Source organism: Phasianus colchicus, chromosome 10 (assembly GCF_987193195.1).
Source record: "Phasianus colchicus chromosome 10, bPhaCol1.hap1.1, whole genome shotgun sequence".
Lineage (NCBI taxonomy): Eukaryota > Metazoa > Chordata > Aves > Galliformes > Phasianidae > Phasianus > Phasianus colchicus.
This window is the reverse complement of record NC_143445.1, coordinates 13,589,734-13,605,817: the sequence shown is the minus strand read 5'-3', so window position 1 is coordinate 13,605,817 and position 16,084 is coordinate 13,589,734. Positions and strand designations below refer to the sequence as shown.

At 52.7% G+C, this 16,084-nt stretch overlaps 1 long non-coding RNA gene across 1 annotated transcript; it reads right to left on the bottom strand.

Moving 5' to 3' along the window:
- Positions 1–7,472: 7,472 nt before the first annotated feature.
- LOC149916615 (uncharacterized) lies at positions 7,473–15,601 on the bottom strand. The gene is made up of 3 exons (XR_016469647.1): positions 15,488–15,601; positions 15,146–15,189; positions 7,473–9,303 (listed from the first exon to the last, which is right to left on the bottom strand). It is a non-coding gene; the product is annotated as an uncharacterized LOC149916615 (long non-coding RNA).
- Positions 15,602–16,084: the final 483 nt, after the last annotated feature.

Sequence of the window (16,084 nt, the reverse complement as noted above, 5' to 3'; positions counted from 1 at the left end):
TGGGGTGGCTGTGGCTGTGTGACCTTATTTATGTGCGTTGCTGGAAGGAGCTGGGGGGGCAGAACAACGTGTCCTGCACGGGGTGGGGATGTCACAGTGGGGAAACTCACCAGGGGAATGCTTAAGGTCAGCTCTGAGACACACAGCTGAGATTGCCTCTAACGATAGGGACGGCAACGTGCGCGAGGCCTCGTGTCTGCTGCTCCCTGTCGCTGGGTCACAGCTCTTGTGCCACTGCTGTTGCCTTTAACACCACTGAGTCTCGCCAGTAGCAAGCCCTGGGGCTGCCCGCACCTGTGCCATCCCCACTGCAGGGTTTGCAGCCAGGCAGTGCCACAAATGGCAGCGGTGGACCCTTGCTGCCCACACCTGAGAATTTCATAAGCTGCCCAGGGTAAGCAGTGCAATAGATTGACGACGGGGCCACCAGGGTATTTTTAGCTGTAAATCTGTTTGCAAGCAGCAGCTCCCAGAGCAGTTAGAGATGTTTCGGTTTCATCCCCGAGTGGAGGTATCAATTAAGAGATAATTAATGTGGCACTTGTGACGTCTACACGTTTTCCCTGGTGCTGCAATCAGGTGAGCTGCAGGAATGTTGCCCAGGAGCCCAACCACTGGGGCCAGTGTGAGTGCCTTGTGCAAGTTGTAAATATCTCATTAAAACATTGCAGAACTGCCACTGCGCCAGCGAGCAGCTGTGGGAACTGCCTCGGTGTGAGGAGGGCAGTGCAGTGCAGTGCAGTGCAGTGCAGTGCAGTGCTCCACAGGGAGGAGATCACAGGAGTTGGAGGTGGAGGCAAAGAGGGTGAAAGTGGCAGGGAAAGTGCTGTCGTGCTGCCCCAGGCTGAGCTGCAGGCAGCCCTTCCCCTGGGGGCCTCGTGCATCCCTGCCTGTCCCAGCTCTCCAGGTCATGTCCCAACTGCAGCAGTGCAGTCCAGAGCCCTGCAGGCTGCTCTGAGCACACCACGGTATTTGCTTTTGCATCCTCTGTGTGTGCTTAAGGGCAGTTAATGGCATTAGCTCAGTCAATGCCTTTCCCCTCTCCAGAACAGTCTCTGTGCCAGCAAAAGTGAAGAAACATTCATTCAGCACACTGCACTGAGAGCAAAACTCCCTGAGCGACCACAGCCAGGCCTGGAGCATTTCCCCCTGGTGCAGCCCCTGGGCAGCCTCATGGGAGGAAGAGGCCAGTACAGCTCATGAGCTGCAACTGCGGAGTACAAACACCTATGTCATATTTTCACACTGGAACCACTGAGAAAATGCAGGCAGCTTTCTGCAAAGCTGGTGTGTGAGGTTATTCGTGTGTGCTGTGCCCTGCCCCGAGCAGCAGTATGCATGGACTGGCACTGCAGCACAAATGTACATGGGTAGAGAAAGAGTCTTGTGCGTTCTGCAGAGCAAGGCTGGGGGAACATCTCCCCTGATAAGGAGGGGGCCCAGCCCAACCCTGCAGCTGCCTGCTTTCCTCTGCTCTTAGCACACACTTCTCCTATCCTTCCTCATTCCCAACAGGAGAAAATATTATTTACAACCAGAAAAATTAGCCGATGGCTGAGCTGTGTGAGCCAGGCCATGGGGCCCGTTGCCTAAATCTTGGCCATCACACCAAACCCACCATAGCACAGGGCCAGAACACTGCAAGAGTGCACCCTCCCCCCTCCCCCCCACTCTGCTAGCAGGGGGTGATGTGTGGGACAGGAATGCGAGGCCAGTTCAACCCAAGGTGACATGTGGGGCTTGCTGTCAGTGGGTTCGCAGCAGGAAGAAAGGGGCTGCAGCTCAGGTCATGCCCCACAAGGCAGGGGAGCTGCGGGGTGTGCTGAGTGTTGCTACAAGCCAGCGTGAAATCTGAGTTATGCATGCACAAAAACATGACATCCCCTTTGCCAGTGGGAGCTCTGCCCAGCAGGCGGACATGCAAACACCAGGAAAAGGGTTACATAAGGAAGGACTCGGCCCCATCCTGCCCTCAGCACAGAGCTCCTGCAGGTGCTGCAGCTGCCCAACACCTCCAGGATCCGGCCCCAGCCATAAGCTGGCCTGTGCAAGGACAGGAGAAAAGCTGCAGGATGCTTTGTCCTGGCCTTGGTGAGGCAAAGCCAAGCACCCTCTGCACAGTTTTGGGCACAGGAGAGTCCCACAGGGTCAGGTCCCACCAGGCAGGAGCTGGGTGAGATCTGGGATGGGCATTGCTCCAGGAAGCTCAAGAGCAGAGGCTGAGTGCTGTGAGCATCTCTCATGCTGCTGCCTTCGACTCCATCCCATGGGCCCCGGTCACAGTAGTGGCACATTTTGGTGCCTCCTTATGTCTATCTCTGTGTCTCAGCATATCCCAGCTCAGGATGTGAGCTCTGCCCTGGGGAGTTGCCCCCAGCAAAGTGCTGTGCTGCTCCTTCTATGCTGTACCAAAGCAGGACTGTGACAGCCTGCCTCCTGCAGCCACCTCTGCACAGAGGGGGACACGCTGCACGTCACGTCCACCTCCGGAAAGCCTCCATCCCAGGGGGTTGGGAATCGTGGCTCTTCCCACAGAGTTGCTGGGATGCACGAGCCAGCGGAGCGGTGACACTGATTGCAGCTGACAGTGCTTCTGGGGGGAACGGCAGTGCCAAAGCTGCTGCTGCTCAGGGACGGCGAGCATCCACACTGCGCAGAGCTGGGCTGCAGACACACACGCTGAGCTCTGTGCGCTGGTCCCAGCACGGAGGCAGCTCCTTGCACAGGGCTGCAAGGGCTCCTGTGAGCAGCAAATTGTTAAGGGAATTAGGATGTAAAGTTGATAAGAATAGTTCAGTAGCTCCTGTAGGAAGATTGCGATTTAGCTTAATTATCATCATTACATTTTCAATCTCTCTGCTAATAATTATGAGACAATAGTGCATGATGTGAACACAGCCGCCTGCTCTCCCTCTCACCCTGAGGACAGCTGGCAGTGAGGAGATGTAGGGCTGAGGGATGCTTTCCTCCTCTGCAGCCCCAGCTCCCATCCAGCGTCTCAGGAGAGCCCCCAGGCAGGTACCATAGCCAGGAGGCAACATGAGCAAGGGGGGATGTGCTGCGTTCCCATTGTGCACAGACCCCAGAGAGCAGTCAGAGCCGTGGGAAACTCTTTCCCAACACACCACCTGCCTTTGGCTGTCACAGTGTGACCCTACTGGAAGGACCTCTGTCCTCTTCACCCCGGCTCAGCTTCAGTAGCGCAACATGGCCCTGCCCTGTGCCCCCCAGCACCCAGATGGATCCAGCTCTATGTAGGTCTGGGGCAGCTCTATGAGCTCAGTGGATGCTGACACTCGCTCTTCCTCGTGGCACCTCTGTGTGCAGTAAGCTATTTCAGGACCCAACACAATGCTCCCTGATGTCAGCTCCAATTAGCTCTATCCCATAAGGGCGAAGTCCCCTGACACCTGGCTCCAGTGGGGCAATGACATTAAAACATCCCAAGTGCTCACATGGGTTCCCCGGACAAAACATGAGCATCATCCCGGCACGCTTCCCAGCTGCTTCCCCCACAGCCACAACAGCGAGAGATGGAGAATTTAAGGCATTTAATCTTTGCATTGTCCTCCCCCACAATGCCATTCTCCTTCTCCAAATAACCACAAGCTGAAGACACAACAACACGTTGCTTCCCCCCAAATAGCTCCACTGAAACAAACGGAGGAAGTGCGGAGGGGTTGGAGCAGAGCCTGCTGCTGGCTGCAGGACACAGAGCGGACCCTGCCAGGAACCCACAGCTCCTGCAGGCACCGGTGGGAGCCCCAGGACAGGAGAGGTGCTGGGAGGTGCTCACAGACCCCATGGCAGCCCGGTGAGCAGCAGCCTGCACAGCAGTGCTTTCCCTCCCTGAGGAAAACAGCCTGCTAAAAGCAGAGGCAGGGAAATTGCTCGATGGGATCATTTAGTAATTGTTAAAAAGAAGAACTTGTTTTCTTCGTCTTGCAACCCACAATTGCACAATGCAGCTTGCACTATCTGTGTGTTTGCAAGTAGAAGGCTTTGGGGAAATTTAAAATTCAGCCTGTAAGAGGGGGAATAGTTCTGCAGCCACTATATAGACCATGTGCTGCCCATAACGGGCTGAGACTGATGTGCAGGTGACAGGCAACGTGGCAGCAGAGGGAGATACATGGAGCAAGGAGGGCATTTAGGAGCTCATTTTTGCTGTGTTGCCATAAGAACAGTTAGAACTCGGAGCTGTTTTACACACAGCCACCCTTCAGCACGGCACAGAAGGGAGCACAGGTCACGGGACTGGCTGTGCAACAGCCAGTTTACCACTTGCCTTGGTGCAACCTCATGTATGGACTTGGGACATAGAAAAAGAGGAGAAAATCCCAGCAGTGCTGGAGCAAGAAGCAATGGCTACAACAATGTTTCATTCTACTCATAAAAGGCTATTGATATTAAAAAGAAAATGGGGATTAAAAAAAAAGGAACCCATAAAAACCTTCTTGCCCAGTTTTGTTCCAGTTTGAAATGGTAAAATTTGTACTGTGTTCTGAGCTGTTGTTGCAAAATCGAACCACTCTCAGCCTTTCACCTTACTTAACCACAGGCTACCTCCATGCAGAGTGCTGCTCAGAACCAAGGCCTGCGGCTGGCCCAGAAACCTGAGCCATGTGAACCTTGCCGAAGGGCACACAAGGAGCTTTGGAGCCAGTGAGCCTCCAAGGAACTGCTGGTGTGTGCTGGGCTGTGCTGTGCTGCTGTGCCAAGGGGTGCCAAGGGATCTCAGCTCCCAGCCGAGACACGCAGCACCACAGACACATCCCAATGGCTGCCCCCACTCCCTGGGCTCTGTTTTATCTGAGGCACAGAACTGCAGCATCATAGAATGGCTGGGGTGGGATGGGATCTCTCCAGCCCACTGCTGGGAGCTAAGTGAGTTGCCACTTGATCTCCTCCTTTCCCAGGCAGAACGTCATGCCCGGTTGTAGCTTCCATAGCTTCATTACGGATGACGTATCTCATACCACAGGGGATGATATTCACACAGCAGCTCTTGCTGTCTGACATCTGTGTTTAGATTACAGTATGGTGAAGCCCCCACGCTCTGCACGCCCAGGGCCCAACGCGTTCCCTTAGCCTCTGCCCCCTCTCCCTGTTTGCAGGTGGGGATCCATGACCCCACATAGCCATGGGCTATAGGGGGGATTAGTCTTGAGTGTCCCCAGCCAGGGCAGTGTCACCCTCTGCCACCCCTTTCCTTGAGATGCCCCGGCACGGCAAGCAGTGGTGGCTGTAGGTAGCCAGCCACAGGCTGGACTTGAAACCAGGCATGATGAGTTATTTATGAGCGGTGGGAGGGAAATGGCAATAAATAATACATCAGTGCTCTCACATTCTATGTGCGTGTGTCTGTGGATAAATATTTCATTCAGCAGGAATACGTGTAGATGCTTGTTGATAAATAAAAATTGGAAAATGTTCCATTGGATGGCTTTAAATGCGACTCCAAACTTGCATCTGAAGAACAGCGTGTACCCTGCTACAGCACAAAGATTCTAATTTCCCTCAGCAGAGGCTGCCTCAACCGTATCATTGCACAGTGCCTGGTGCAGCACATACCCCAGAAACGTACAGCCCAGCTCTCCTTCCACACCGCTATTTTAGCATCACTTTCCTAGCAGTGGCATTCAGGCAGCTCCTCTAATTATACCTTGTACAGACTGGGCTGGGGACGCAGCTGTCAGGTTCTAAACACGTGCAGAGACCCAGAAAGCAGCACGTTGTTTTTTTCTGCATGCCATTGAAGCTCAGTGCGCTCAGGCATAGCTGACGATGCAGACCTCGTTAGTGCCATTTAATTAGGCAGGTGGTTCTTCCCATAGGAAGAACATGAGATATGGAGAGGGACACCAACAAAGCCATGGGCTTCACTGAGGCTGTTCTCCAGGCTCAGACTGACATGCATAGCTCCTGGGCTCCCATTTCTTAATTTCTGAGTGTTGGCAGAGCATATTGCTCTCTGCTGGCTCCATTTACAAGCGCTGGAGGTGGAAAGGTCGAGCGTTCCTAGTCTGACCTCTTCCCCATGTTGCAGGGCTCCTCTTCTTCCAGCCCCTTAGTAGTGCTCAGGCTCCATTATATGTCATGAAATAAATTCAGAAGGAAGATGGGCGCTCCCATGCCTCATCTCCACCTTTCATACCAGTTTATCACCCTGAATAAACTGGAGTAATTGTGCAGAAAATTACTCGAACCACAGCATGCCCATGAGGAATTTCTGGTCTGGGTAAGTAGCAGCGTTGCCCCAGCACAGGGGGCCAGGTGAGGGGCTCCCCACTTCTGCACCAGGTAGGCATAGCGTGGTGCTCTCCACTGCTCTGGGATGAGCCTGAGGAGGGGCAAAAGCAACATTCCTGGCAATGCAGCTCACCTCCAGGCTGGTCTCTGCAGGTGGGTGCCAACATGGTTGTTCCCTGCGAGCACACAGAGCCCACATCCTTGCCCCGCACATCTGGGTGTGAGGACAGGCAGAAGCAGGGCACAGGGACAAGCGACTGAACTGTCCTACATAACAGCACGAGGAGAGCCTTCACCCTGCAGAGCTGCGTGCTGCCTGCAGCAAGCAGAAAGGCTGTAAAAATAGTGCCTATTGTGCAGCAGGTGGGTTGTGTAACACGGCTCCACACAGGTGGCAGGAGGGCTGTGGGGATGTGGGGCAGCTGGGCACCAGCCTCATTCTGCATCTGTGCTCCTCTGGATGGCCCTGCTCTGTGCATTCCCAGCTGTGGAACGCCTTACGGTTGCTAAATCCATCATAAGTTAACTTTCAGAATTATTTATCCAGCAATATCACCTCACCAAGAGGGAGGTGGAGGCAGCCCAGCCACAGCTCCACATACCCCAGCTTTGCTGTGCCAGTGCTGCCTCTGCTCAGCAGGCATGGTGCAGGGCTCGGCTGTGTCTCACGGGGAGAGGGCCAGGACATAACCTGCCCTGTTTCCAAAGGGAAGGAAGGCTCCAAGCAGATCCTCCTCCAGGTTTCCTTCCCCCGAGCTTTTTCTCACCCTCTGCCTCTCCCCTGAGATAACAATCGGTGATACTGTGGTTTAATTTATGTTTTTGACTTCCAGCACACAGATGGGATTTCTCCTCTGTGCTGTTGCCAGAAGCCTTCTGCTCCTGCCAGGCAGCCGGGCAACCTGGGCCGGTGGGAGCAGCTCCATAGTGTTCCTACAGCTGCCAGCCATGTGCTGGGGGCTGTGACCCAGAGCAGCCCCACTTTACCTGGGTAAGAAAAGAGGTGCGACCCATGGGCAGCTATCCCCTGCTGGCTGTAGGCTCATGGACCACCAGCTCCGTACCTGCCATGCAGCCCTGGCCCTGATGCACCAAAATAACCCCTCAGCTGTCAGCTCTGCTGCCCTGGGGCACCAAAATAGCCCTGCTAGCAGCCAGCACATTGCTGCCGTCCAGGGCCTTTCTGCTTTTGTCAAAGATACTCAGACGATGTAAAATTAGATTTCCTTTAAAATGCAGCCCTGCTGTTAAAAGAAATGCTAATAACGCATAGCCTCAGGGATAAAGATGGAGCCAGGCCCACCAACGCCTTTGTCATCCAAAGCAGCACTCGGGAGCCAAGGAGAGTTGCTCTAGAGCCGGGTCCTACCACAGCTCACATCCCTGCACCCAGTGCAGGTGGCTCCCTCTAATTACTTCTTCCCAGGATGTTTAATTAGCGCCACAGGGCAGAGATGTGCTGTGAGAGCCAAGGCAGCCTGGGCATAGTCTGGTAGGCAGAGCGGCCATGCCAAGGAGCAGTGCATGGGAGCTCAGTGCATGGCACTGCAGGGAGCTCCATCCCTCACAAGATGTGGTGCTGGGGCATCCCACTGGGACAGGCAGGAGCTGAGCCACACCATGCAGCTCAAATCCCCTGCAGCGCTCTGGCACCTCGGGGCTCCCCAGGGAGTGTGAAGCTCTCACAGCACCCTGAGCTGCTCAGCAGATGACTCCTCAAGGCCACCAAGGAGGTCTTAAGAGCTTATGGCAGGTAAAGGCTTAACCTGCACTAAGCCCCACAGACAGGCCAGAGGGACGGCCCTGCAAAGCAGCTGCACTGCACACTTCTCCCCACCACATCTCCTCAGTATCAGTTTGATTTTCTGTCTAGACACAGTGAATTTGCCCTCCACATCTCAGCCACGCTTCTGTATCATCTCACCCAGAGAGCAATAAAACAAGTGGCTTTTTGTGGGCAGTTGCACGCTTAATTCCAGCTCAACCCACTGACGAGCCTGAGAGAAATTGCACAGAGCAGAGCCAGTGCCCCAGGAGTGTTTTCATAAATAAATTGGGAGGTTTCAGTGGGATCTTTAATACACACTAAGCAGGAGCCTGTCACAGATGCAGTCTCTTGCTAAGGGACAGCAGAATCTATCTTGCTTGCAACAGCAGATCAATCCGTGCAGATTTTCCCCAAGCGGTTTCTCAGTGCCATTAATGACTTGTCCCTCCCAGTTGCACAGAACTCCATTTGCAGACGCTGGATACCACAAATTACTTCACTTGCTTTCAAGATGCCGAAGCTGACCTTGAGCTCAATACTGCAAGTTATTGCAAGCATCTGCCGTGCTTTCCTCTGAGGTGCCATGAGGAAAACCGTGCTGTCTGGCTCCCTCCCAAGTTCCTGCATTCCTACACTTTGTGGGATCGTGGAGCCGCCCTGTGACAGCCACAGGAGCCCACTGCTGAGGCTTCCATGGGTTTTATCTCTGCATGCAACTGTAGAGGGGGAAGGTGGCTGGGCACTTGGGTGTGGGTCAGCACAGAACTCCCAACATCCAGGCAGGCACCTCAGGCTCCAGGTGACCAGGGACAGTTGCCTCCTCCAGCTGAAGGCCCAGGCCTCTTAGAAACTCCCCAAGAACCCAGCCACAGGTGAACCTCTGTGAACGGACAGAGCATTTCCATGTGAAAGGACGGCTCCACTGTATGGAAGAGGAAGAACCAGGGAGACTGCAGTGCAGTGCCAACATGAAAAGCAAGCTTATGCATATAGACCTGGTGTGAGAGCCTACAAACACCCATCAGCCTTTGTGCTGAAGGATTCCCATGTGTGCTTTACAGCTTCTTTACACACAAAAATCCAACCCTGGACAGCAAATGGAGTCCTTTACCATCGTGCTACATTTTTCACAAATTTCAAACCCTAAAAAAAGCAATTGATTACGAAGCTATTTAGATAATAACCATGCAATTATATCACGAGAGAGGAAAATAGCGACAGAATTTATGAAAAGCCAGGCTTACTCAGCTTTTGACGCAGCACAAGTTTTCACTCAGGCATTTCTGAAATGAGGATTTTAAATTAAGGTTGATGATAGCTTAAAATAATAAGCTCCATACTGTCTAGAAGGCTTTTATTCTATTAACTCCTGCATCGCGAACAGGATGATAAATTCACTCGGTGCTGGCCGTAAGCACCCATAAGACCTCAGATACAGCCATGCACATGTCCTTGCTGACAGCTCCCTGCAGCATCCCGCAGGCAGTGGAGGCTCAGATCCATGTGACCACAGCTGACTGATCCTTCAACAGCCCAACTTTGCAAGCATTCTAAATTCCTTATGCTGGATACATAACTGGGAAGCGCAATGGCAGCAGCATCTCTGCAACAGCACAGGAAAATTCAAGTCCCCGTTCCCCTGCCTGGTGTTTTTCCATGGCCTGGTTACCCTTTGGACACCTCCCAAGTTCCTTCCTGTGGTGGTCTCTGAAATTCATTTAAACCAGGAAATTACCCTGCCTGTTTTTCTCCACCGACTCCGTGTGTCCAAGCTGACAAATGACAGCAGGACAGGATGCCAGCCACTACTTAACTATTCACCACCAGTGTGAGACCTTTCTCCATGACACCTGGCCTCCAGGCCCATGTGAGAGCCACAGGGACACAGTGGCAAGTACTCAATGGGACCAGAGTACCAAGCGGTGGTACCAAGGAGCTGGGCTGCAGCCAGGCCAGGTTGAGCCTGGATGGCCACACAGAGATGGCTGCTGGAACAAGAGTTGGGAAAAGATGATTAATTGAGGCTGGGAAACAAAGCCAGCTTGATTTCTTTTGAAATGGAGAGCAGCTCCTCAGACAGTGGCAAGCATGAGCCTGCACAGCCTGCAGTGGGGAGGAAGATAAGAGCTTGCCTGGCCCCAATCCAAGCAGCATGAGGGAGACACCCCGAGGCATCCAGGAGCTCCAAGCCCTGCAGCACCAAGATGGGCTTTGCTGGGCATAGCCAGAGGCTACACGGCTGTCCTGGGCTGCAGCATTCCTTGCTTTGTACCATGAGTCAGTACCAGGCAGGGTGACACCATCACGTCCTGCAGCAGGGCCAGACAGGGACCCACACCTGCAGCAGAACCAGAGAGATGGGAGTGATTCACAGCCGCTGGCAGGAGCTGGGCAGGGGGACAAGAAGAGCTGCTGGTTATTTCGCAGCCTGCGTCGCACTAGCCCTGTAAATCAGATGAGGGAGACATAGCAGACTCATCGCTGTGGGATTAAATGCTATTTTCTCTCTCTTTTTTTTTTCTTTCCTTTTTCACTGGTGTTATGCCAACACCATCAAGCCTTGCTTCATCTCCCTCTCATTTCCAGGGGCATTAAATAAAAGCTTGTCCCCTGTGCTGTTTGTGATGTGGGTAAACAAAGTACCAGCTCCTGGCCATAGGGCTGGAGAAGGAGCACCAGGAGCCAGCAGCTGCATGGGGACAGGATAGCTGAGTGCCACCAGCAGAGCTCCGGTCCCCAAGACCACGGTGGCCTCAAATGGCCCACTGCTCTCTGTAGCAGGTGGCCCATGTACAAACCACACCAGCAAAGGGAAGGATGGCTTTAGCTAGAAGCAAGTCTTCCCTGTTATATAGCCTGAACATTTAAACTGTTATCATTACAGAAAACGTTCTATTTCCAGGGAAATGGATCACTTATGTGACAGCTGTAAAACCCCATTAATGAGAAGATAAGAGCTCTGAAGCTGCTACAAAATCCACTTGCTTTTTTTTTTTTTTAGTGTAGCTTACAATTCAGTTTATACTCACGAACATTTGTTCAGCATGGCAAAGTCAAGTTATGGATAGGCACCCCAGCCCCAAGCAGGGAGGAAACATCTGGGGCAGGAGAGCAGCTGGCAGCACCCAGGCACCTCCCATCAGGGCTGCATTTTGGATGCTCAGATAAGTGCATTTTGTGTCGACTGTTGCACAGAACTGCAGTGCAGTGTCTCCATTTATTTGATTTGTATCGCCTGAAGGAAAAGGCTTTTGCTGTCTTCATGCACTCTAAGCATTTGGCTTCAAAATAAAAGCTCCAGGGACCTGTCATCACATGTGTTCTTTCCCATAAAGGAAGGGCAAGATGCAGCCTTTTCAAGCTGAATTGTAGAAAAATGCTCAAGCTCTGTGCTGCTGCTTTGTGTTGCTCAGAGACGACCTTGCAAAGGTTGCTTTTTAAAGCAGCTGTCTCCTTTTCCTACAGTCCTTCCTTCTTTTTACATTAGAGCTGCCATGTCCTGACTTCCTTGCTTTACCTGGAGGACTTTGATGGCCTTTGGAGAAGTCAGAAAAGGAGTAACATCGCTCAGATTCTTCCACCTTGAAGAAATGCTCTCAGGACTTGATCCAACACAGCCAACAGAGTGACCTCTTTCACCACAGACATCACGAGCGCTCACGTGCACAGCACTCATGTGTAGCAGCCCAGTGCATCTCTGTGGGATGGAAACGTGTCCTGCCTGCTGGGCTCTGGGCAATTCCCTGAGTGTCCAGTGAGCTTGGGCAGGACTTCCTCCCCCCAGCTGTGCAGAGGGCTGTGGCAGGTAAGCGATGTGCGTAACACACTGTGGTCAGCCCTGCTCCTCTGGCCTCAGGACTGCATGCACAACCCCGTGCTGCTGGGAAAGAACACCAACTCCCCAGTTTCTCCCAGCACAGGTACTGGTTTCTATCTCGGGAATCTCAGTTCTGTGCAATGCGCTTCCCGCAGCGTTTGCCCCAGGCGCCTGTCCTGGAGCAGTGGGTGGGATGCTGCTGCCTGTGGGGACCATGGCACTGCTACTGCAGCAACCCCTGCAGCAGCACAGCCTTAGGCAACCAAACAGCTCCTTCCTCACTGTTAGAGGCCACAAAAAGGTATCCCAACCATTTACTGTACAATATAACAGAAAGATTCAAAAGCCACTTCCAGTTCTGCACCACTCCCAAGCACTGTTTCGCTCCAAAAGCTTAAGCTTGCTCCAACAGCACTGCTCATGCTGTACCAGATCTCTCACCCTCTCTCCTCTCACTCTCCACCTCCTCTCCCTCCTCCTCCTGTTTTTTCCATTTCTGCTTGGAGGAGCAGCAGAGACGAAGCACAGCTTTCCCTGGCTCTTCCTGCAGGCTCTGAATTGCCCAAACCAGTCAATTTGGTTCAGCCCCTACACCTCTTTTGCACACTGCTGACAGTCTGCAGAAATCATGAATCTTTACTCTTCTCCTGGCACAGTGAGAGTGATGGAATACAAATGCTTGGTGCACCCTTACAGGAACCATCAGGAGAAGCTTTGCAGCTGGAGGATGCAGAAAGTCTGACCTGACCCATACACCGTCCAGTGGCTGATGCTGCCCACAGCAATCACCTGCCAGCTTCTTCCACCACCTCTAAGGAAAACATAAGCCTTAAAGGCACCCACAGGTTCTGCAGGGAACTCTGGCATTCAGGACACAGAGGCGACCTGCAGCAATCACAGCTCAGCCAGCAGCAGGGCCATGGGGCTGCTGACCCAGGAGCCCTTGCTTTCTCCAGCAGCTCCCTGCCCTACTTCTCTTTCATAAATGCGTAATTGTGACACAGCGTTACATAATTCATCATGTTACATTGACATCGGGGCCACGCTCATGCAGTTTATTCCATGGAGCACTGGAGCTGACACAGAGGAACAAACTGTACTGCAGGAGGCTTTCTTATTCAGGGCCCGATTCCCAGAGGCCCTACGCCACAGGGGCTGTGACCCTCATACAACCCCATGAGACAGGGCAAGAATATCCAGGTGCCACCAGTTTCTCGCCACAGCCAAACAGACAAGTCTAAATGTACAAAATGGTGTCCCAACACATTGCACTCTGCCACCCAGAGAAATGTGTGAACCAGCTGTCATTCCTGGGTTTGTTTTTTGGAAGGTCTGCAGACCTGCCTGACAAGTTGGTCTGACGCCTTATAATCCATTTTCCTCCAGGTTTTTAATGCTACCTAAAATTCTGAGGAAAAACATCGCGTGCAAACAGATTCTCGCACCAAATTTGAAGCACGGGAAAGAATTAAAGATGCTATTTGGTTGTTACGAGCTGCTCCAAGGGATCAGTTCCTGGTATTGCATAATTTAGTTCTTCAACCAGTAACTAAGTGGATAGAAAAATCTTTCCTGGTAAGACAAGCAGATGACAGAGTTAACAGTGCTATATACAGCAAAGAACACGTGTTGCTGAAGTCAACGATCTGAGTCACACAGGGGGTGGCCTTGGCCCCAAGAGCTCCTTAAAGCACAATGAGGGCAAGGTCAGGCTGAGAGCATAAGGATGCAGAGGATGAGATGTATGGTACATGAAAGTAGCAACTGAAGACATGATAGAGGGCCACCACTCATAGAAACCTCTTAGTCCTCAAAACTGGGCTGTCCTGCAGCATGATGCCAAGAGCACCACTAAATCACCTGTTGTTGTCCTGTTCCAGACAACAATGAAAGTACAGGCTGGAAAAGACTTCTGGAGAACTTTGGTCCAACCTCCTGCTCTCTGCAGGGCTATCACAAACACTGGAACAAGTCACTTGAGTTGTGGAGATCCTTGAGCATGTGGACCCCCACAAACACCTCTTTGGTGACCTGTTCCAACACTGCACCAGCACCCGGCACAGAAAGATGAAGGGGGGGGGGGGGGAGGGGAATATCCAAAAGGAAAGCTGCCTTGCTGATACAGTAAGCCTTCAACAGCAAAGGGAAGATGTTGTGGGCACAGTCAGAGAGCACAGACACACAAGGCAGGGTTACAAACTCTCCAACAAAATGCCTTGCAGATTTTCCCAAAATGAAATGAATCACAGAATCACAGAATCGTAGGGGTTGGAAGGGACCTCCAGAGATCATCGAGTCCAACCCCCCTGCCAAAGCAGGATCCCTACACCAGGTCACACAGGTAGGCGTCCAGGCGGGTCTTGAATATCTCCAGAGAAGGAGACTCCACAACCTCCCTGGGCAGCCTGTTCCAGTGCTCCGTCACCCTCACTGTAAAGAAGTTCTTGCGCACATTGGTGCGGAACTTCCTATGCTCCAGCTTCTGGCCATTTCCCCTTGTCCTGTCTCCACACACTGCTGAAAAGAGTCTGGCCTCGCCACTTTGCCCCCCACACCTTAGATATTTATAGACCTGGATCAGGTCCCCTCTCAGTCTTCTCTTCTCAAGGCTAAACAGACCCAGCTCACTTAGCCTTTCCTCATAGGGGAGATGCTCCAGGCCCTTCACCATCTTTGTGGCTCTCCGCTGGACTCTTTCCAAGAGATCCCTGTCTTTTTTGTACTGGGGAGCCCAGAACTGGACACAGTACTCCAGATGAGGCCTTACCAGGGCAGAGTAGAGGGGGAGGATCACCTCCCTCGACCTGCTGGCCACGCTCCTTTTAATGCACCCCAGAATGCCATTGGCCTTTTTGGCCACAAGGGCACACTGCTGGCTCATGGCCAACCTGTCGTCCACCAGGACACCCAGGTCCCTCTCCACAGAGCTCCTCTCCAGCAGGTCATCCCCCAACCTGTACCGGTGCATGGAATTATTCCTCCCTAGGTGCAAGACTCTACACTTGCTTTTGTTAAACTTCATCTGGTTCCTTACTGCCCAGCTCTCCAGCCTGTCCAGGTCTCGCTGAATGGCAGCACAGCCTTCGGGCGTGTCAGCCAATCCTCCCAACTTCGTATCATCAGCAAACTTGCTGAGGGTGGCCACTACCCCCTCATCAAGGTCATTGATGAAGATGTTGAACAGGACCGGTCCCAGCACCGACCCCTGGGGAACACCGCTGGTTACAGGTCTCCAACCAGACTCTGCACCGCCAATGACAACCCTCTGTGCTCTGCCAGTCAAATGGGTCAAAGGTCGAACAGCTCACCAGCAACAAGGGTCCTATTGCCACTGCAGGTCTTTAGCATCCCCCTAAAAAGGAAGATGGAATGATAACCTATAAGTACTTGTGTACTAGCATGGCCCAGCCTCAGAGTCTGCAATGGAAGTCTCAGATCTCCCGTCCTTACCTTAGGAAGGCAAAAAGGTTCTTACTTCCCCTCCCAGCACTGCCACCCTGCCCCAGAGCTTCCCTCCCGCTCCTCAAATGCCCGAGAGGTTTTCTGGCTCCCTAAGCCCAAGTTACTGATGTTTCTCCCAATGACCCAGCTCTGAAATACTGGTGCATTGAAATACAGGCATTATGGTAGCACCCCACCCTGCCACATACCTGGGCACAGCCAGGAGTAGGTCATAGCCACCAAGCACAGGGTGATGCAATAAACAGAAAACCCTTCACCTCCTCACAGGCAAAGCAGCACTTGTGACTGCTGGCATCACCTAAGTAGCCTAGCCAGCACCAGCTGGGTGAATCACAGAACAAAGCCCATGGATGCCCAATAAAAAAACCAGCAGGGCAGTGCACAGGTGAGTTGTGTTAGGGTTGGGTGTTAGGGTAGCTGTCAGCTATACTTGCTTGTTAGCAGCTGCCTGGGGCAGAAAAGTTCTTGTGCTAGCCAGATTTGCTTTCCATCACCTTAACATTAGCTGATTTTGTGCTGTTCATTCCTACAGACCTTCATCACCACAGCTTAATAGGGCATGGGGCTGTAGCCAGGAAGCAGCACCATATGCTCTGGGATGTGCCCTTTTCCTGGGTGCCTTCCTACTTCCTTCTTCACACTGAGCCAGCCCCTGCACAAGCCCAGTGAGACAGCAGCAAATGCAGCATAGGAGCTTTTGCTTAGTCCTGCAGGAAGCACCTCAGGGCATAATGGGGACAAGGGGCAAGCCAGACCTATCTGATGATGGGCAGCCTTGGCTTTAC